Raw genomic sequence first — 22,457 nt, 5'->3', positions numbered from 1 at the left:
CTCTTCTCTTTTTTTGTGTTACACTGGCTATTATTTGTTACCTGGTCTATTATTTGTCCCTTGGCGTACAAATGTACGTTTGTTGGTATCTTTGAAAATACTAGAATTTTAGTTTTGGAAGCATTTAAAGATAGACCGGACATTTCGCTATGACAAACTACCACATTTATTATATTTTGTAGTTCTTGTGCGTTGCTTGCTATTAGGACGGTATCATCAGCGTACCTGATGTTGTCTATGCTGGTTTTGTTAATCTTGATTCCACCTTGAACCTCGTCTAATGCTTTTCTGAATATAGATTCCGAATACAGATTAAATAATAGTAGTGATAAGACGCAACCTTATGGCACTCCTCGTCGGATTCATATATGTTCGAATGTTGTGTGCTTTATTTCAATTGCTGCCGTTTGGTGCCAATATAGTTCTGAGATAATTCGCAAGTCTTGTTCGTCAATTCCAATTGTTCTCAGAATTTCGATCATCTTTTGATGGTTAACGCAGTCAAATGCTTTTAGATAATCAATAAAACATGCATATACATCTACATTCATATCTCTGCATCGTTGTGTTCACACATTTAAGGCAAAAAGAGCTTGTCGTGTTACCAATGCATTTCGAAATCCAAATTGAGTGTCACTCATCTGAAATTCACACTTCTTGTAAATTCGTGTATGAATGATTCTGAGAAAAGTTTTAAGGACATAAGAGATCATGCTTAATATTCAATAGTCATCGCAATGTGAGACATTGGATTTTTTTGGAAATGTTACGAAAGTTGATTTTAGCCAGTCTGATGGGATTTTACCTGTGTCATATATCTTATTGAATAGTGCTGTTATTATGTCGATGCTTTTACTTTCGTTTTCTGCAATTAATTTAAGTATTTTGACATTGATATTGTCTGGACCGATGGCTTTTCCGTTCGTCTGAGCTTTTACTGCAAAATAACTTCTTCTTTTGTTATTTTTGGACCTTTTTCATGTATTTGATTATCCGTGGATGGTGGAGAACAGGTTCTATCATCGTCAAAAAGTGTTTGTATGTATTCTTTTCATCTCTCCTGTTTGTCTTCTGTACCTATAATTATCTCGTTGTTATTATTTCTTAATATTGTTTCTTGTCTCTTTCTGTGTCTACCTGTCATTTCTTTCACTTTTTTATGGACGTTGAAGGTGTCGTATCTTTCCTGAAGTTGTTTAATTTCTTGGTTGTCTTGTCATTTGGTTGACATCCTGTTTTCTTTAGCTTTTCTGCACTTTTTCTAATCATTTTATTGACTCGTTTGTAGTCTATTGGGTTTATTTTATGTTTTCGTCTTACGTACATAAGTTCCATGATCTCTTGTGTTAATAATTCTTGTTCTCTGTTGTTTTTCGTGAACCCAATGTCGTCTTCTTGTATCTTTGTTATTTTCGTTTTTAGAGCAGTCACATGCTACTTCAACGTCTATCTGTACCAAATTATCTAGCGTTTCTATTTCTTTCTCAACCTTGATGCTTATTTCATTTTTCTTTTTAGGGTTTTTCAGTTGATGTCTATTTTTCTTGACATTTTTCCCTTTTAATTTTAACAAACCTTTTTATTCTAAAATCCGTTCCAACTGGATTGTGATTGCCATGAATGTTAGCTCCAGGATATGTTTATTAGATTTTTTGTACTTCTTGAAGTTGTTATAGACCAAAATGAATTCAATTTGATTTCTAAAAATTTTGTCTTTTCTGTCTGCAGGTGATTTCCAAGTGTATTGCCTTCTAGGATGTTGTTTGAAGAAGGTGTTGGCTACTAAAGGTTGTTCTCTGCGTAGAATTGTACCAGTCTATCTCCCCTATTGTTTCTGGTACCGAGACCGGATGCTCCTATGTTGTCTCCTTCGTCACCACAACCAATTTTGGCGTTAAAGTTACCCCTAATCATCGTTATCTCGCCTTTTTATACGTCGCCGTTTTATACGATTTTATACGTTGTAATAATTTCTAAATTCTCCTGTCCACCTTACTATAATAACTCGTAGTCGAATAGTTGATGTGGGGTTATTTTTGTTCAAATAAAAAAAATCGTATAATATATTATATTATATTTCCTACCTACGAATATATGTACTTATAAGAGATGTACAGTACAAGAGAGAGAACAACGTTTAAAATTTACAACTGTTTGAATAAAGGTTTTTCAAAGATTAAAAATATTTAAATTTAAAACATTATTTGTTTGTAAATTTAGTCACTGAAAAAGAATCCAATAATACATGGAATCTTAACAATGATCGTCTACGATCATCTTTAAAATTATTGGAACATCCTGCACCCCCTATTCTATAAAATTTCACAAGAATAACTTCAAGCTCCGCTGACTCCGCCAATTCAGATCGAGCACAATGTAACCGAACATAAATCAAGAAATAAATAAAAGTAAAGCGAGAACGAACGGAAACAAAAAAGAAGGAGACTCACTGCAATGTAATTTGAACCATCTCTATTATCACTAGCTTCATCTTGTAGGGTTTCGAATTGTGAGAACGTTTTCAGGTGTGTTTTTAGACGTTCACTTGTTTATGTTTATGACTTGAGGCTACTTGATGTCTTTCTGGCAATAAAAGTGACAGTTAAGAAGGTGCGATTCATTGAAACGTCAAAATAATGGACTGTTTTACGGCCGTAGCCCGTGTCCTGTAACTTGATAATGGCTGGACAGTCGCAAGGTTTTCTTTAAACTTGGATTTATTGATGCTTAGTTTAACAGTTTATGTAGGTGTTGGTCGTGGGGAAATGAGAATAGTATATTAAAGAGGTAGTTGATAAATCATTTGGATACTAAATACGAAAAACACTATTACGTTGCTGTACATGATCCTTATAGATATGTTAGATTATTAAACGTAAAATACGTAAAACAATTGACTAATACTATTTCTGATTTAAAATGAAAAAGACAGTTAAGATTTCATTTCACGTACAAAGCGTCTATGTATCTGTTTATACGTATTTCGCTTTAATAAAGCTTATCAGAACAGCTATTCATAGGCGTTCTCAACGTGAAAAATAAATCTTTCCTGTCTTTAAGAAGCAACAATAAAATGGCTTATTAGTTGGCTTATTATATGGCTTTTGAGTTGTCGATGGAACTGCAATTATACGACTTTCTCAGATTGTTGAGCCAGGAGATGCGTCTTCTTCCAATACTTCGTGATAACCAGGTATAACAATCTATTTTATTTTATTATATAATACACACATATTGATTTATTATATTTTAGTTAATAAACTGTGTGATATCCACGAAGTTTTTTAATATTCTAATGGAGACAAATACTCAGTTTTAAGTTAAAACTATCACCCTAAAAAGCGCCATTCCGGAAACTTTCCCAAACTTTTAAAATACTTGTTAAGTCGAACAAACATTCCAATGCAAATAAGTAACTTCAAGTTATTCATGAATTTTCTATCGTATCACAGAGAAAAGCTGAATTGGTTTTTCCAGTTTTAAATAGCAATTACAGTTGCAACTTTTAATCTACATAACTCTCTTTAATGGCGGCCATTACAGTCGACGAGAAAACTCAGAAAGTTCTCTATTCAAAACCCAAAAAAAGTTAAATGAAAATCCTACATTTGAATTTAGTCGATCAGCTATACACTGATAAGTACACGTATATCAATGCTTTAATATTACAGTTATTTTATATGTGTTATAATAAAATAATTTACGTACTTATATATTTTTGACATCACTACATCGATACAGGAAATTCAAAAAACATTTAAACATATTGTTGCTACATTTACTACAAATAATAATGTGAGAAGATAGCTGTAGATGTACTATATGAAAATTTTGGCATGCTATGTTGAGTCTCTTCTTTCTCATTCCTTGAGCCCTTGCCAGGGCATGGTAACACTCTAATATATGCTTGATATATCTATTGGCTGTCTGCGTCTTTGCCAGATGGATCAACTTCATGCACGGATTTTTGTACCAGAGTCTTCAAATCTTCCTCTTGGTCTTTGGCTTTCTGTCTTTCCTTCTACTACCAACAGTTCTATAGTCCCCGCTGTTCTAGCTGGGTGGCCGAAGTAATTTAGGTATGCCTGGTTTACTTTTCTTATTAGCATTTCCTTTATATGAAGCTCTTCCAGAATTAATAGGTTGTTTCTATGTTCTGTCCGAGACACACGTAAAATTCTTCTGTAGGCTCACATTTCAAAGGCTTCGATCTTGCTTCTATCAATTTTTTTGAGAGCATATCTTTCAGCTGCATATATAGCAATGAAAAAAATTAGGCCATTGTCGAACCTGATCTTTGTACTTCTTGTTATTGTTCGGTCTTTCCATATTTTTATTAATTTAGCTGCTGCGGTTCGGGCCATTCCTAGTCTACTCTTGACATCTCTAATCCTCATTTGTATTATAACAAAAAGTATTATTATACATTAAAAAGTTTTTTGTGTATTACAATAGTAGGATACAGTAAGACAGAAGAATAGGGATCATTACTGAATAATTACGATACTTCGATCTAAAGCGAGTCCATGGTCCAACACGCCTTAACGAAATAAGACCATAATTAAAGCCCAGTCTCCGGCACTGGATCCTTTATTTGATTACTTAAAATCAATGGTGAAGATCTACACCAGGATCAATGTTCAATGTAATCTATTAAAAAGACTCGTGGCTTCACAGAAAGTCATTAACTTCTTCAACTGGATCACTTTCACCAGTTTCCGAATTATTCTCATATATGGACTTGCCACCAGTGAGACGTCAGACTGTGTACTGAAAGAAGACATGTGAGTACGATCCATTTTCCTCGCGGGATAAGGCGAGGATTTTACAAGTGCTAATAAGGCGACACATTGGATGATTCTCTAATCTTAGTTGACCTAGGTGTTGTCTGCAATGACGAGTAAGCATCTTGTCCATTAAGAGACCACTCCTTCAAGTAAACAGCTGTTTGCTGTGAGACTTTTGAAAGGCGCCACTTAATGGTGCTTAGTTCGTCTCCTACTCTCATTACGTTTTCAAAAGTTCAGGAATCTCTCTGATATAAGCTGTCTAATCGGTCGGTTCATTTACCTAGAAAATGAATTCCCTAACACCCAGATTAATTGAGTTTGTTGGTAAGCACAACGGCAGTTATAGCCCTCTTGCAGCCCATAACTAGCTTCGAGCTCAGTCTGGGAGCTTTCAGGCTCCTATTAGTGCCTAATGTGCCTAGGTAGTGTTGGTCGTGCCAAAGAATACCGAACCCACTGTCTCTGAAGTACAGAATAAAATCGCGAAGAAGACTTGAAAAATTAATGTATAGGAACCTAGGGAACCAATGACGGAACATTAATTAATAAAATTATAAAACACAATAAAATACCGGAAGAATGGAGAATGGGCGAACTAATTCTACTATTCAAAGTAGGAGACAAAAACCAGCCAGAAAGCTACAGAGGTATAGACGTGTTAAATACTACGCCAAAACAACTATACAACTATAATTTTACAAATGCTAATAAATCAGAGGATAATTTTAGCAGATGAACAAGAGAGTTTTCGTAGTGGAAGATCGTGTACAGATGCAATATTCGTTATAAAGCAAATTACTGAGAAATCACTAGAGTATAATAGACCAGCATTTCTGTGTCTGATTGACCTAAAGAAAGCGTTTGAAAGAAATAAAATACCTGAGAATTACACTCTCTAGCTATGGAGACCTGGACAAAGAAGTGAGAGATCAAGTACAAAAAGCAAATAGACTGGCAGGATGCTTTAATAATACTATATGGCGACATAGACACATCAACACTGAGATGAAGTCAAGAATTTATAAAGCCAGTGTAAAACCAATAATGACATATGCCTCAGAAACAAGACCCGACATAGTCACAACGCAAAGGCTACTGGAAACGGCAGAGATGAGAGTACTGAGAATAATTACAGGAAATACGCTGGAAGATTGAAAGAGAAGTGAAGACATTAGAAGAAAATGTAATGTACCTTGTATAAATGAATGGACACACATTTAAAAAAATAATGGAATAACCACATAAGCAGAATGGAGGAGACCCGTGTCTTAAAATAGCAAGAGATAAATCACCAGTCGGCAGAAGAAGTATTGGACGACCGCACAAAAAAAGGAGAAACAACCTTCCATAGAGGTATTAATTCGCCAATGAACAAGCAGAATTGCTTATAAAGAGGAAAAAGATGAAGAAGAACCAAGGGTCTTACTTGACTTAAATCCAATAAGAGCCCGTTTTGCCGCTTGCATTACCGTACTCATTCCCACTCGTCTATGCTCTATCTATAAGCCAGATCAGCTAATTTCGACTGATTGACCCTGGCTGTTAATTCTTCAACTATTCACCTTTGAGAAAGTGAACGAAGAATATTAAGAATATTAAATAAGGGACCATGATGAGGGAACTGAGAAATTGTGGTATGAGCTAGACGTATTAAAAAAACAGTATCAAAATGAAATTTGAATACTCTTTCGAGTGCCAAGAAGAGAATGGAACTAATATTAAATATATTTTTTTGCACGTTATATACTATAAAATGTAAAAGATTATCATCATCGTTGCTCAATATCACAACTACTCAAATTCGAGGATATATCCTTTCCAAAATCTTTCTGATTATCACTCTTTAACGTACTATTCATCAAATATATTGTACCTGGTAAGTTTTTATCTCTTCATTTTGTTTTTATATATTTCGTCCTTCTTTCCTCCTCTTATATATAATCCTATGCTCCTATCTTCGGATTAAGTATCCTGCCCATCTCCATTTTAAAGTAAATATCCCACATCTCTTCAGCCTTATTCCAAACATATATCTTTTCATTGTCCCTTGGGCTACTTTCAGTTTTTCTGTTGATTTTGTTGGAAACCAGGTTTCGGAAGCGTTGGTAAAAGTGTACACAAATACTTTCGATTTGTGTGTTTTTGTAACAGGATATTTAAAGACAGATTTTAACAGGGTTTAACAGGGACTAATAAACTTATGCGACGTGCAAGACATAGTACTAATGTAATTCCAATGAACAGATGACTCTGTAAATATTCTAATCTAAGTTAGCTCCTGACCTAATCCACCAACAAACAAATGTGACTTTCGGCCGACTGCTTTTCCGAAACATATTGGTAGTGTTTGTTGGTTTATCTCTACGATCGGGGGACAACCATTATTGGGTTTTTCTGGTTTGTTTTTAAATTAAAGTTAATGCACAACTTTCCATTAAAAGATTAAATCGAACGGTGAAGGCAACATTCGAAAAACAAATATTTAAACTATATTTTAGCCTTCAAGATGAGAAATTAAAATAGTATTAAACAAGGTTACGTACAAATAGATGATCAGTAAATATTACGTAATGTATTTTGCAAAATCTCTAATGTTATAATAGAAATAATATCAAGAAAGAATATCAAGTTATCATTTGATATATTTCACTTTCTCTCTCTCTCTTTTTCTCTCTCTTTCTGAAGTAATAAGATTTTGTAATTTTCTTTTCTGAGGGCCACATACTCAAAGAACTGAAGAATTTGATGTAGACATGATGTGAACAGACTTTACTAGTCTTTGTTAAGCAATTCATTGCGTTTATGGCTGTAATAATTCAACTTCGGACATGTTTTTGTTGTTAATAGTTTAGCCCGAATAGAGAGGTAGGAGTGAATTATTCTCAGAAAATAAATTGCTACTAAGGCTTGTTGTAGTCTTTTAATCAAACCTGTATGCCAGACCTGATCGAATTATAGACATCTAGAAAGATGGCAACAGCTTGACTGTCGTATTCCTTAATGGCATGAGAAGTGAAGGTTTGCTGCTATTATGAGTGGAATAACCAGCGCTGAATCCAAATTGAATGTCCAAATGATTGAATGAATGATGTGGTTTGCCTCTAGGTGTTTTATAAGCCTTTCTTTAAAGATACCCTCGTAGATCTTTCCAAGAGTGCTAAAGAGCGAAATTGGTCTATATGATTTGGTACTGTTGAGGTCTTTCTTTAGTTTGGGGATCATAATTGTGCTGGATATTTTCCAAACAGTAGAAATATACTCCAGCTGGAGACTAGCATTGATTATTTTGAGTAGCAGCTGGAAAATGGATTCTGGAAGTTGTTTGAGGTGTCTCCTGTATATACCATCTATGCCAGGGGTTGTGTTTTTGCTTATGCTAAACGTCTTCCTGACGGTGTCAGTATCTATTGGGGCCACTATCTTTTGTAATAGTTAGACCTTATGTAGGGATATGGGATATGGAGAAAGTTGTCTATACTCCACTCGCTGTCCATCCAGAATTCCTGTTTGAATAGTTGATTTTCGGGAGTTACGAATGTGGCTTGGAGTAGTATATTTTTGAAAGTTTTAGCCTTTTATTTTGGTTAAGATGATTTACTATGTTTATTGGGAACAAGCCACAATTTTACTTTAAAATAAGTTTATTTTGATCATCATTTTGTAATCAATATACAAAAGATAAAAAAATAAACAAATTTTGTTTGTGTTACTTGGTAAAAAAATTCGTCTAATAATTTAATTTTATCTGACTCATTCATATTGACAATTCAGACATATATTATACATTTTAAAGTAGAAAACTTTAAAATATACTGTCAATATTTTTGTCTTGCATTCCTGGGACGACTTTATTGGATGATAGTTCAGTCGATTACATGGAATCAACTTTAACTAAAGATTATTCGTTAGAAAAATGAGAATAAAACGTCTATCAGTTACTCCCTCAAAATTCATAGTCGGATCGCTCTATCAGTCTTATATAGAAAAACTCATGACAGTGTATCGCTGGTAAAACGTTGTCAGGCATGAGACCAGAAGAATATTAACACAGAAATAATTAAGGCCGTTTAGAATATGTATCACTAACAAATAACATGGATTAAAATTAGCGTAAAACTATTACCAGAAACAGAAATAACGAAACGGTTAAGACAAAGATGCTGCCTGTTGTCCATCTTATTTAAAACAAATCTCAATAGTATAAAATAGATGAAAGAGGAAGTGTCCCAATATATAAATAATATCACTAAATGATAGGACCTTATATTCTGCTATTAACACAGTATAAGAGCAGAAACAACTTCACTAAATAACACCAAATACGAAGTTGTAATAAAAGGATATGTATATGGCTTCTGATCAAGCAATAATTACCAACACCTCGATAATTTGAGAGGAGGCTCGCTCCTTTAGTTCCCTCATATGGAATATGATCTTACTAAATAACTAAAAATGTACCATATACTAGTATAATATATGCGTCATGATAGCAATTATCCTTTGCTGTGCATATAAATATGTCTTCTTCTTCTTCTTCACTGGCTTTACAACTCGGGGTGAGTATTCGCCGCATCCACTATCGCCCTTAATCCTCTACGATCTTGCACTTCTATTTCCCATTGTTGTACCCCAATTCTAGATAAATCGGTTTCAAAATCATCCTTCCATCTTTTTCTCGGTCGGCCTACTGATCTTCTACAATCTGGTCTTAAAAAAAAACTGTCTTTAACACTCTGTGATTCTCTGATCGTACCACGTGACCTGGCCATCTTATTCGGTTTGCCTTGATATGTCTAACTATGTTTTCAGTTCCATACGGAGTCACCAATTCAGCATTGCAGCGTCTTCTCCAATCCCCCGTGAATTCATCTCTTTGAGGGCCAAATATTATTCTGAGAACCTTTCTTTCAAATACTAGAAGCTTATTGATTTCCCGCTGGTTGAGAGGCCATGTTTCACTGCCATATGTAATAATTGGGCGAATAATCGACTTGTACAGTGTTAATTTTGATTTTCTTTTTAGCAGCTTCGATCTTAATAATGTTGAAAGGGAGTATAATGCTCTATTTCCCGCAGCTATCCTTGCTGAGACCTCTTTTTCTATGTGATTGTCCGCTGTGATTATCGCCCCCAGGTATTTAAACTCCTTGACTACTTCGAAGTTGTGATCATTAATACTGATGTTCTGCCTAACTCTTGGTCTTGGATTTTTGGTTACTACCATGTATTTCGTCTTTTCTTCATTTATTCGGAGACCCAGACTACCTGTTTCCTTCTCGAGCTGTAAAAACACCTCTCTCACGTTCTTGTAGAATGCGTGACTGCATCTATATCATCAGCAAAGGCCAGCAACAGTTTTGATCCTTGATCAGCAAATCCTTCTGTCAGCTCAGACGATATTTTACTTATTACATATTCTAAAGCAAAATTGAACAGCTACGGTGACAAGGGGTCCCCCTGCCTAAGTCCTGAATTTATACCAAATGGTATCGATGTTCTGCTTCCTATCTTTACTTGCGCATATGAGTCTGTCACGCACATTTGCGTTAATTCAACTAAATATGTAGCAGAACATAATCATCAAAATGCAAAAGAGAATAGTGAAAAACGTCCACAAAACACAACTTAATTACAATTTAAACATACCTCTGAGTATATTTCACGAGGATCTTAATAAGGGTAAGGGACATTATTTGTAAACCATGGAAGTATTGTTTTAATATAGAGGGCAAGCTAGCAATCTTAATTCTCTGCGTTTTGCAATAAAACCTTCATAAATAACAACGACGACCATCTCAGATATTTCCCACAAAATATACCGGCATTTCAGAGCGAATCGCTGTGTTAAACCCACTTTGAATATTCAATAAGGCAAGCAGAAAGACAATCAAATAGACCCAAACTTTAAGAATAATACTGTACTTTGTTGTCGGGAAGTTTGTACCTACTCTAAATGCAAATTCAACTGCCAACAAAACAAACAACGAAATGAAGAGGCGGCTACGCCTTTGCTGTGTACACTCCTTGCCAAAAATATGGAGACGGTGGCGTTATATTAACCTACGCTAACTTAGCACATTTTACTGGGTATTTAATAAAAACAATTTTACTATTTAAATCATTAAAAAATAGCCAAGCAAGAACCACTTACTATGTTACTTGGTTAATGGCATGTATTTTTGTTATAAATGATTAGGTTGCAAGTTATAAAAAGTTGATTAAAATTAAGCATACCGTCTTCTTCAAAAAACAGACTAACTGATCATGTTCTATAGTAATTTAAACGTTGATAATTGGCCAGAAAGATTCCAAAACCAAGGACTCAAACATTAAACAGATTGAAGAAATATATGAAGGATGATGATCAAGAACTCAAAAATATCATAGTTGGAACAACCGCCCAGATATTGCATAGGAAGAACTATTCATAACAATAACAAATAATACTATAATTAAAAATAATACGCTAGGACTAAAGAACACCGAGAAATAATTAAAGTCTTGTAGTACAAACAGCTGATACCCATCACTATAATTCTTATAAAGCATTTGACGGGGTAAGACTAAAAGATATAATCCATCTTCTGTATCATAGAAAAGTTTCCCTAGAAATCCTAAAAACTATTAGAAACATCTACCAAAACAACAAAATGGAAGTCAGAATAAATGGACAACTTAAACAACCTATAGATATAGCCAGCGGAATAAGACTTATTGAACCCTATGCTCTTCAATTTAATCACTGATGAAATCATCAGAAGGGGCAACAAAGGAAGAGAATACAAAATAGAAAACAAAGAAGTAAAAATACTCTATTACGTAGAAGTCGTAATATTGATAGCCCAAGATGAAGAAGCTGGCATAATGCCTTAATAATGCTGTATAGAAAAACCGACATATTAATACTGAGATGAAGTCAAGAATTTATAAAGCCAATGTAACACTATGCATCAGAAACAAGACCCGACATAGTCACAACACAAAGGTTACTGGAAACGGAAGAGATAAGAGTACTGAGAAGAATTATAGCAAACTCTATGGAATAATCACATAAGCAGAATGGGAAAGAACCGTGTAGTAAAAATAGAATGGAGACATCGAAGGGGCACAATTTGGATTGGGTACCGAAGAAGCACTAGTCAGAGAAATTGTTCAGAAAAGATCTAAGATTCAATGTAAGACTTAACAGACGGTAATATCAATTAATAGCGAGATACTAAACAATATTATAATTACAAACGACACATTGTCTCTAGTGAACGATATGCAGACGTAGTAAGCAAAAACAAGGATACCAGTATCGTTTTATAGTAATGGTAATAACATTCGACTATAAGAAAACGAAGAAGTTCTGCACTTGAGACGTATGGTAAATGAGGAATGAGATAAAGCTCAGGGAAATTATCCGCATAGAGAAAGTGAATTTAATCGCATGAATATTCTTTATAAATTGCAACTTAAGTTTACTTACAGATGAGAATCCTTCAAAGTTCTGCTATTTTTGTGCTTTTATACTGAGGCCTGAACTCAGACTAACCATTCATATCACGGCTCAATGATAAAATCATTCGGATTGTGTTTAGGATATCTTTGAAAAATCGTATTCTCTTCGAACTAGAAAAGAAACAGAAATCTTGAACGCTAGTACAGTCTATAAAAACTGCATAACCATACGTAAAATTTAAGATAGAACAGATGCATATCTACAAAGAACATCATTATTAAAAAATCAATGGGCTGAAATACCACCTACCAAAGTGTTCAGAAAAAAAGTTGATTAATCGGACCAATATGACTGTAGATCTCTAAAGAGGAAAAATACTACAGAAAAAGGACTTCTTCTGTAAAAATAATACTCTAATCACGTCATTGTTACAAAAAATATTCCTTTATTCTGAATAACTACAGCACGAATTTATCTTAGCGACATAATATGGAAATACTATTCAACTATTTTCCTTAAGTAGACAAATGATCTTATAAATCTTTCGTGAATCTTAAAAAACTAAAAAATATATCCATTTTTTCTCTCTCTTCAACCCTGACCCTCTGGAGCGAGTGTAGTGCTCATCATGATCTCGTGTATTGTCCTTTTCCAAAGATCTCTATCTCTGGAGATTTCTTTTAACTCATGCATAGGTCTTTTGCAGATTCCAGTAATTTGATCGAGTTATGGACCTTCCTCGTGATCTTCGATCTCCTACCTTTCCTTGGATGATAAGTCTTTCCATGTTATCTGTGTCTGCCCCCATAACCTGTCCAAAGTATTTTAATTATTGGAGATGGGCTTTACTGGATATCCGTTTGCTGACTTTTAGCTGATTTAAAATTGAATTATTTGCCCTGTGGTCGTTCCACGAAATTCGTAATATTCTTCTCCAATAAAACATTCCAGTGACGTCTATCTTTCTTCTTTCCGCTGTATATCAGTCCTTTAAGTGAAATTTAAGAGTCCTTCCATATTTTGGAAGGATATTTCCATATCTGTCGGTCAGATAGCCAAGCGGGCTAGGCGGCCGAATCTCATTCGCTTCACTGTCGAATAGTTCAGTGGATGTGGGTTCGAGCCCCAGCTCGGTGTACAGAAAAATAAAAAAAAAGGCTAACGCAGCAGTTTAAAATTCTAGATGAATCTGCGGCTTAGACTAGAATGTGCTGGTGTCTGATCGGCCTATGGTGGAGCAGTACAGCAAGAGATAAGGGCTTGCGGCTCGGTGATACTCCTCCATAGATCCCTACCGGAAGGACGTGGCGCCTAAATACCGGTGTAGATATATATTTCCATATCTACGTTTTATTTCTTCCTGTAATGACTCTGTGCTTGTTATCAACAATCCCATATATAAATATGAGTTCACAACCTCAAACAGGTCAATTGTGGTTATATATGGATGATTGTTATATAGTCCATCCACTATCATGATCTTTGTCTTTTATATGTTTAATTGCATACCAACTATTTGACTTTCGTTTTCAGCCAGTCGTATGAGATTATTTAACTGTTCTTAACTATTTGTAAGAAGGACTGTTTGACTGACTGTTACCTAGTGGTAAAAAGAAAAATCTGCACCTGAACCAAATATAGACCACAGCGGTAAAAATATACAACATACCCCCAGAGGTGATAATATAAAAAGAAACAGCAGCCAGTTGACTTATCGTACTTCTTCCATTTATTCGTGATACTCCCGGATTTTGGAGTCCTATCTGTCCCACTTGTACAGGTCTAATGGATGGGTACCACATGTTTTTGAAATCGATTCTTCTTGATGTTGCTATCACTAGCAAAGGCTAGCGATGACTTCTGTAAATTCTTCTCTATCTTGAGATTTTCCTATTAGTGATTGTAGGTCTAACCCAGTCCATTCTTTGATGTTTCTGAGCTAGGTCATTTTTCGTACACCAGAACCTCATCTGTCCCCAATTTTGCCTTCTATTATCAGTTTGTAAGAATATATTAATTGTAATCTATTATGCCTAAGTAAGTACCCAAGATAAGTTGTTTTTCGCTTGTTCACTATGTATCGGATTTCTCGATCCATGTTCATCTGTCTTCTCCGTTTCTGACGTTGTCGTCTGTCCAAGGAATATTCATTATGCGGCGAAATATCCACATCTCAAACATTTTCCAGCTTTCACATTGTACTTGGAGCCACTTGCTCGTCTTAAAAAAGTGTTTACCTCCTGCGATCTAATGTGTCGCAGTCATGTATCGTCTGGTTGGCTGTTTCAGGTTGTTTGTTGCTCAGTCTGCAGTTTAAATATCCATGAAATAGCCAAATTATAGACACACGTGTCTTGGCTGATGCATGTCTAGTAGTGAAGACTGTTGTGATTCTGACCTGAGCCATATTAGCCCTTGACCAGCATTATACATTTTGCCATATGCTTGACCGGAAATATTTTCACAATGGAAATTGATATAAAGCCAACTACTGTAAAACCAGTAAACTATTTCTGGTTTTAAACCTTATATTCCACGATGCTCTTCCAAGTTTCTCATCGCCTTTTGATGTTGATTCTCCATCTTTGTGTATTCTAGGTTTATCGTGCTTCACTTGTGAATTTGGTGTATATTAATTTTTCCATATGTCAATTTTTCTAGTTAGTTATATTCCTCTACTTTTTCTTTTTCCCTGGACTCCCTCTATAATATGTCCATGGGCCAATATGATCCAAGCAGGTTAATCCTGGTAAGTACGAGGCTAGAGAGATACATGGGTTGTTATTCTTCTCAAGAACTGATGTGTTAGTACCTCTAGCTTCCTAAGGTATTAAAAGGAGTTTTCTTTAAAACCACATATGGCTTCATTTTTCTGATCTACTGGATCGAACTGCTTTAATGTTCTCAGTTTTGGGACGCATAATTGGATAGTATGAAAACACGGATCTGTACCAAATTAATCTTAATATCTTTTTACTTGTTTTTTCATATTTTTTGTAAGGTTAAAGATAATTGCTTGTTGAGGTGAATATGTCATTACAGTTCCGATTTTCAGTGTCCATCGTTATTGTTAACCAGGTGTTAATACCCAGGTATATAAAACTATCTAGAACTTCATATCTAGAAATATTTTGAGTGCTTAAGTTATTGTTGACTGTTCAATTTTACGTAGAAATATCAATGTGAATCCTTTTTCCCTTTAGGTGATACAGTCGACAGCTAGGAACCATAACTCCATCCAGTGAAACGCCTTCTGTTCAATAATCTAAATCAGTCTCAATATATATTCGCTATTGAGGTTAAAAATATACTTGGTAATCAAACGCACTCCTGTGTTATATGTTTTCTGGTTTTACAAGGAGCCGGCGTACGGCATAATACGCATTTGCAATAGATAATTTTTATTATTTGCAATAGATAATTTTTAATGTACGGCATTTGCAATAGATAATTTTTAAGCCCTTCTCTGGCATATTTTTCAAAGTTTCAGATGTACGATTAAACGTATATGTAGATGATTTATTAGGTACTAGTTTTTTTTAATAACAACTTCACTTTTTTTTAGTAATATATCTGGTACTATTTTATAGTAATTTTATTCGATGTTATTCTTATTATCTTGGATGTGGGATGGAATCTGTATGAATCAATTGTTGTCCTTCTTCTTTTGTCAGTAGTTTTGCTTTGTACGTAAGTTTTATTGTTTTAAATCAAATATAAAGCATTTTTATTTAAAATGGTGGTTTAATCCAATCAAATAAAGTAGATACACAATGTCTTGTTTCATTTCATTCAAAAAGAGTTTCAGATAAGAATGAAGTTTTAGAAATGAAGAAACGTCTTTAAAAAAAGTTGCATTGCATTTGTAACGAAATTTCGTATCGATTTAACTTTCAGAAACCGCTTTGCGCCACAATAAATCAAATCGGTTCAAATTAGATTTTTAGGGATGTAAAACGCAGATGTCTCTAAGGGGAATTGAAAGAACAGGGACTTTCTTGCTGTCTTATGTGTTTCCTGGCAGAGAAAATAAATTCATGTCGAATGCATTGATTCTGTAAAAGGCTGTAGAAAATGTTTAATCGATTTTAAATAGGCAATACATTTGGAATAAGCTCTCAGCTCATATTAAATAAAACTAAGTGACAAAAAAGTAAATTATGCTGCAAATGCTAAGAAACCTAAAAACTGTTTTGAAATTGTAAATGAATAAATCTATGAAAAATCAACAAACAATTAAACATATCCTTTTTATTTAATTTTAATTTACTTACTTACTTACTCCGTGGCGTTACAATCCTTCGTGGGTTTTAGCCGACTCGACAACATGCCTCCACTGTTTTCTGTCTTCAGCAACCTCCATCCAATTCTCCACGCCCATAGTGTTTAACTCTCCTGCTGTCTTATCTCGCCACCGGAGACGAGGGCGTCCGCGTGGTCTCCTTCCAGTTGGGACTTCCTCCCACACCAGTCTTACTGTTCGTTCGTCAGAATGTCTTCTGAGGTGTCCAGCCCATTGGAGTCTTCTGGACTTTATTTCTTTTATGATGTTGGCGTCTGGGTAAAGTTCTTCGATCTCTTTGTTAGATCTTATCCTATATGGTCCTGATGCTTCATCCAGCCCAGGGCCAAAGATCTTCCTTAGGATTTTTATTTCCCAAACACATAGTCTCTCTTCGTTAGCCTTTGTTATCGTCCACGTTTCGCTTCCATACATCACAACGGGTCGTATGATTGTTTTATAGACCTGTATCTTCGTACGTTTTGTTAGTTGTTTCGGTTTTATAAGGTTTTGGAGGGCAAAAAGACATCTGTTGCCAGCCTGGATGCTGTTTTTTATTTCTTATGATCCTTTATTGTCTTAGTTATTGTTGTTCCAAGGTACTTGAATTCTCTAACGCGCTCAAAGTTAAAGTCATCGATGGTGATGTTCTGACCGATTCTGTCTCTGCTTCGGTTATTGCGGCTCATGTACATATATTTCGTCTTGCTTTCGTTGATTTGGAGCCCCACCTTCTCTGCTTCCTTCTCGAACCTCACGAAAGTCTCCTTCACCCTTAATCGTGTGTTTCCTATTAGATCGATATCGTCTGCAAATGCCCGTAGTAATTTTGGTCCTTTTCGATGAAATACTGTATTCGGTTTTTCGATTCTTGCACTTCTGATTATGTGTTCCAGAGCTAAGTTGAAGAGTTGTGGTGAAAGTGCATCTACCTGTTTTAGTCCATTGTTTATTTCAAATGTCTCCGAGTATTGTTGTCCAACTCTCACCTTACATCGTAACAGTTCCATACACATCCGTATCAACCTGACTAGTTTTTTTGGAAAGCCAAGTTCCTGCATCGCTGTCCACAGTCTGGCCCTGCATACTCTATCAAATGCTTGTTTAAAATCTTTGAACATCTGATGAAACTTACGATCAAACTTCCAGCATTTTTCCATTATCTGTTTTATTGTGAATATCTGGTCAATGGTAGAGCGGCCCGGTCTAAATCCGCATTCAGAATCTCCAACGATTTCTTCTGTGTATGTTTTGGTTCTTTCTAGCAGGATGTTTGCAAGGATTTTGTAGGTGGTGTTTAGGAGTGTTATTCCCCGGTAGTTAGTACATTGCTTTTTGTTTCCTTTTTTATGTATTGGTACAATAACCCCTTCTTTCCATTTATCTGGCATTGTTTCTTCTCGCCAAATGTCTTGAATCAGCTTATATAATAGAACTGTACAACGCTTCTCCTCCATGTTTTAAGCACTCTAGTGTATACCATCGCTACCTGGTGTCTTATTATTTTTAAGTTTTTTAATTGCCTGTATTACTTCTTCGTATGTCGGGTATTGGTCTTCTATTTCAGCTGTATGTACCTCTATGTTTGATGTATTTCTTCTAGATTGGTCGTTCAATAGTTGATAGAAGTATTCCTTCCAGGTTTTTAGGATTCCCTTGTCATCAGTAATAAGCTGCCCGCGGTTGTTTTGAAAGAAGTTTTCTGTTCTTGCTTGGTACCCGGTCTTGATATCTGAAATTCCTTTGAGGAATTGTCTCGCTTGTTTGTTCTTTCTTTTTTCTTCTATATCTCTGATTATTTGTTCCTGATACTCCCTCTTCTTCTTTTTCATTAGTTTTCTTGTCTCTGTTCTTCTTTGTCTATACATTTTATTGTTGTTGTGCGAGGGGTTTTGTAGCGAGGGGTTTTGTAGCAATTTAGGTAGGATAGTTAATTAACTCTCCTACCTAAATTGAGTCATATTTCAAAAATAGTTTGAAAAAATATACTTACATATCCAAAAAATCTGGCTCAATTCAAAATGTAACTTTGAAAAAATTGTCACAACATAAAAAAGAACAGTATTTTACTCGTTACTATAATCAGATATAACTAATAATTCACACAAAAACTGTCACAATTCTAAATTTGATTTTTTTCAGTATTAAGCGCTACGTGTTATAGAGTCAAAGGTGACACTGTAGCGGAATGCATGCTGAGCTAACCTGTAAAAAACGAAAGTGTCACATCGCCATCTCGCGGTAAATAGTTCAAATATAAGAGTGACGCCTTTATAGAAGAAGGTACGACTTATTTCAATACTTGTAGCATGTTTATTTCAATAATGGCGATTTTTAAGTTGTGACTGTTTTTAGCGGATCTGCGATATAGCCTGAAACTTTAGTTGTGAGTTTTGGCAACGAATGTGAGGCATTTCAAATATATCTAAAACACGCTAACATTAAATTTTCACATTACAAATGATCTGAAAGGTTTAGAACTGCTTCTTTTGAATTGCAAATGTATGTTTTTTGAAACGACACAACTTCAGTTATAAATTAAACCTAATACCGTTTTCATGAAAGCATAATTCGTGAGGTGCGGTCGTTTGGGATGTAAATGTTTTTTGGGTATATTTCAGGCTATATGTTTTCAATATTTGGCTCTAATAATAAAGATTTTATAGTGACCGGTCAATGGAAGTGATATTGATCTCATGAGAATCGTAAAAAATGGTAAAAATCGCAAGAGGTTTATTTATTTAACATCTTTATAGAAACTAACTTCATTTGCGCCAATATACAAAAATTTTATAAGAAAGCTGAACTTTTCACCTTTAAAACGCATTTTATTATTTGTCGATAGCACAATCTTGTCAAAAGGTATCGAATTTTTACCGTGTAGATACAAATTTTATTTATGTTTGATTTTTCGCGCGTACTTGACACACATCACCGGTCGCTTCAAGCGTTATTTCTGAGAGAACGATTAATTCTACACAAAAAGTGCTAATAAACATTTTTGTTCAAAATTACCTTAGCTACAGTTTTTATTTAAATCATTCTTGTATATAGCGTAAAGATCGTTGGTAAATCGATTTTTCCCTTTTTCCCCACCTTCAAGAGGAAGTTTTAGGGAGAAGCCTTGGTGTAAAACTGGACAACTTTTTGCATCTTTTTTACAGTCCTAAAATTGACATTCCCAGCAAAATTTAGCTTGTTCGTATTATTTTTAGAGGTCAAATCTCTGACGACTGAACTAATATACTAATGTGTTCTTGTAATCTTTTATCCAGCTTTAAAATGAAATGAAATTCTTGTTGAAAAGCCACAAAATGGCTTTTCAACAAGTAAAACCTAAAAATTAAGTTACTTAGCTGTCACTTTAAGCAGGAGTAATTATTATCAAAACTAACGTCTCGCTCATACGTTATCTGCAACGAACCACAACGGCATTAACGGTAGCAAGAGCTCCCTTCTACTTCTAAACCAAACTTCCATTTCCCGAAAGTTATATCAGCTGCATGCAGGCACTGCCGCCATGTTTCACCCTCCTTACTTCTAATTAAACAGCAGTTTTAATTAACACACTAAATTATATCCTAAATTAAATTCCAGTATCGTTTATCTGCAAACTCCGACGCAAACTTATCTCATCTTACGCAAATATTAAACAAGAATGCCTCCTATAAGTTTTGAATTTTCAGAGTTTGCGAGTGCCATAATGGCTTTTGGAATGGATTTGTTGAAAGCTTCTGAGATGAGTCGAGTACACGGGTGAACGCGAGGAATCATCATAATAGGAAATTTGTTAAAAATATTGCTCTTTTTATTGTCTTCTTCGTGCTCTTCCAATTGTTTTCACAGTTGGAAGACATTTGCGTAGGGTTAAATTTCTGAAAAAAATTGTCAAGATAAGATATAACCAATATTGCAACGAGATTTTAGTATGATAAATTAATAAAATACTATTCTCAGCTCCTATTCTTTTATAGCGCTGACATTAGTTGTATACCTTTTTATGATCTACATTTGTGATGAATTTGATGTTCTAGGAAAAAATATTTTGGTGGTTTTATTGATTCGTGGTAATTCTCAAAAAAATTGGACAAAACGGAAGAGATATTCAACCGATTTTTATTATATCTAGATTCGAGTTGACGTGAAAACATCAAGAAAGAACTTTTCTTTTTCGGAATAGGTATTGTAAACAAATGAGTCTCGTGTCTTGCGGTCTTCACTCACTCTAACTAAAGTGTACTAGGTGAAATTGTTAATATACATAGTATAATATTCATACAAGTGATCCGTCACATGTGAAGTCATGTGGAAATTTCGATGTTCCAATATAAATTTGACAGAATCGATAAAATAATACGGCTATGTCATATAGAAAAATAAGGAAAACAATTATAAGGGTAATTTTTATGACAATTACAAGCAAATGGTAACTTAGTTTTTAAACCTAACAACTTTGAGTGATATTACAGGGAAATTAAATACAAAGCGGTAAAAGACGAACATGTGGACGAAGGAGCTTAAGAATGACAAGTTTAAGTTTATAAAGGCAAATTCTGTTGACAGATTTGTTGAACAGTGTTCTTCTTAGCTTAGGCTAAACGCAATTCCTGGTAACTTGGCCATCAGACCTTTATACTAAACCATGTCCCTTCATTTTGTATAACGTGCATCATAGTTTTAACTGTATTTATAATATACTCAATTTTATTTGTAATAATTTTAAAACAATTGTTAATTAGTCAATCAATATGCTGTTTTGGCATACGTTGATTATAAAAAGTATGCGCCTTTTATATTTTTTACTACTTTTAAAGATAACCGATCCATAGTTAGTATTGCAATTGTTTTAATTATAGCGGATTGTTTATTGCTTTTATATCTGCATATATCGTCGCCTCAAAGCAACAGTAGGATATGTAAAATAATGTAGTTTCGAGAAAAACGCATTTGAAAATTTTACAAAACTTCAGTAATTCATAACTTTTTTATATTTTAATGGATTTACGTGGAATTTTGTTTAACTACCTATCTTTACATGTGTCAAATAACAATTTATATTAATTAATAAAAAAGTGAAAAATAATTGGAAAAAAAGTTAGTTGTCCTACTGTTGCTCTCAAAGATAATCTGTTTTTAAACGATATCCGTAAATTTCTGTTATATAAACATATATTGCACTAAAGTTTTGTTTAAAATTTTACACATTTCAATACAAAAAAGAAAACAATTTTGTTGTTCAAACATGTTATTACATAAATAATAACATGAATATACTAATTTTCCTGACAAGTTACAACATTGACCGAAGATCACCCATTATCAGCAATACAGGACAGTTTGAACTATGTATCACCAATCATTATATAAAAATTCTTGTACAGGCATGTAAGTAGCATTTTGTTTATTTCTAATTTATTACAATTCAATAGATTATCTCTTACCAATTTGTGGGTTGTTACTTTGTCTGCTAAATCAATTTTATGCATATTAATAAACACAGACATGTAATATTGACATAATTACTATAACTTTTTTGATCTATATCTTTATAAGACAGCACCCTAATATGGGCTTTTTATAATTTCAGCATTTAATTTACTTTGTACCGTTTGACCTGAAGATGCTTTGCAAATTTTAGAAAGCGAAACCGGTAGTTTTGGGTAGTAAAATTAAATTGATTGTGAGTAAGTCTAATTTATTTCTTTTACCTATTTGAAATGGACTCACACAAGCAACACATTCATGATTCGATATAGAATACTACAACTGATCCTTAAAGGCAAAATAGAAGGCCGTAGAGGTGGTGGCACAGGAAGCCTTTGCAATGGTGATCGCCAACGTCAGATAATTCTAGTATGGTACGTGCAGAAGAAGAACAAGCAGCTTGTATGATGATATGGTTTTTTTTTCAGAATCGCTTGAAAAATTATAAATCAAGGAC

General features: G+C 34.4%; 1 long non-coding RNA gene across 1 annotated transcript in view; it reads right to left on the bottom strand.

The window, feature by feature from the left end:
• The window catches only part of LOC140434367 (uncharacterized), a 1,119,986-nt gene that overhangs the window by 475,159 nt on the left and 622,370 nt on the right, over positions 1–22,457 (bottom strand). The window lies entirely within an intron of this gene.

Source organism: Diabrotica undecimpunctata, chromosome 2, assembly GCF_040954645.1.
Source record: "Diabrotica undecimpunctata isolate CICGRU chromosome 2, icDiaUnde3, whole genome shotgun sequence".
NCBI classification, from domain to species: Eukaryota; Metazoa; Arthropoda; class Insecta; order Coleoptera; family Chrysomelidae; genus Diabrotica; species Diabrotica undecimpunctata.
The sequence above is the reverse complement of the archived record's forward strand: the minus strand, read 5'-3'. Positions and strand labels throughout refer to the sequence as shown.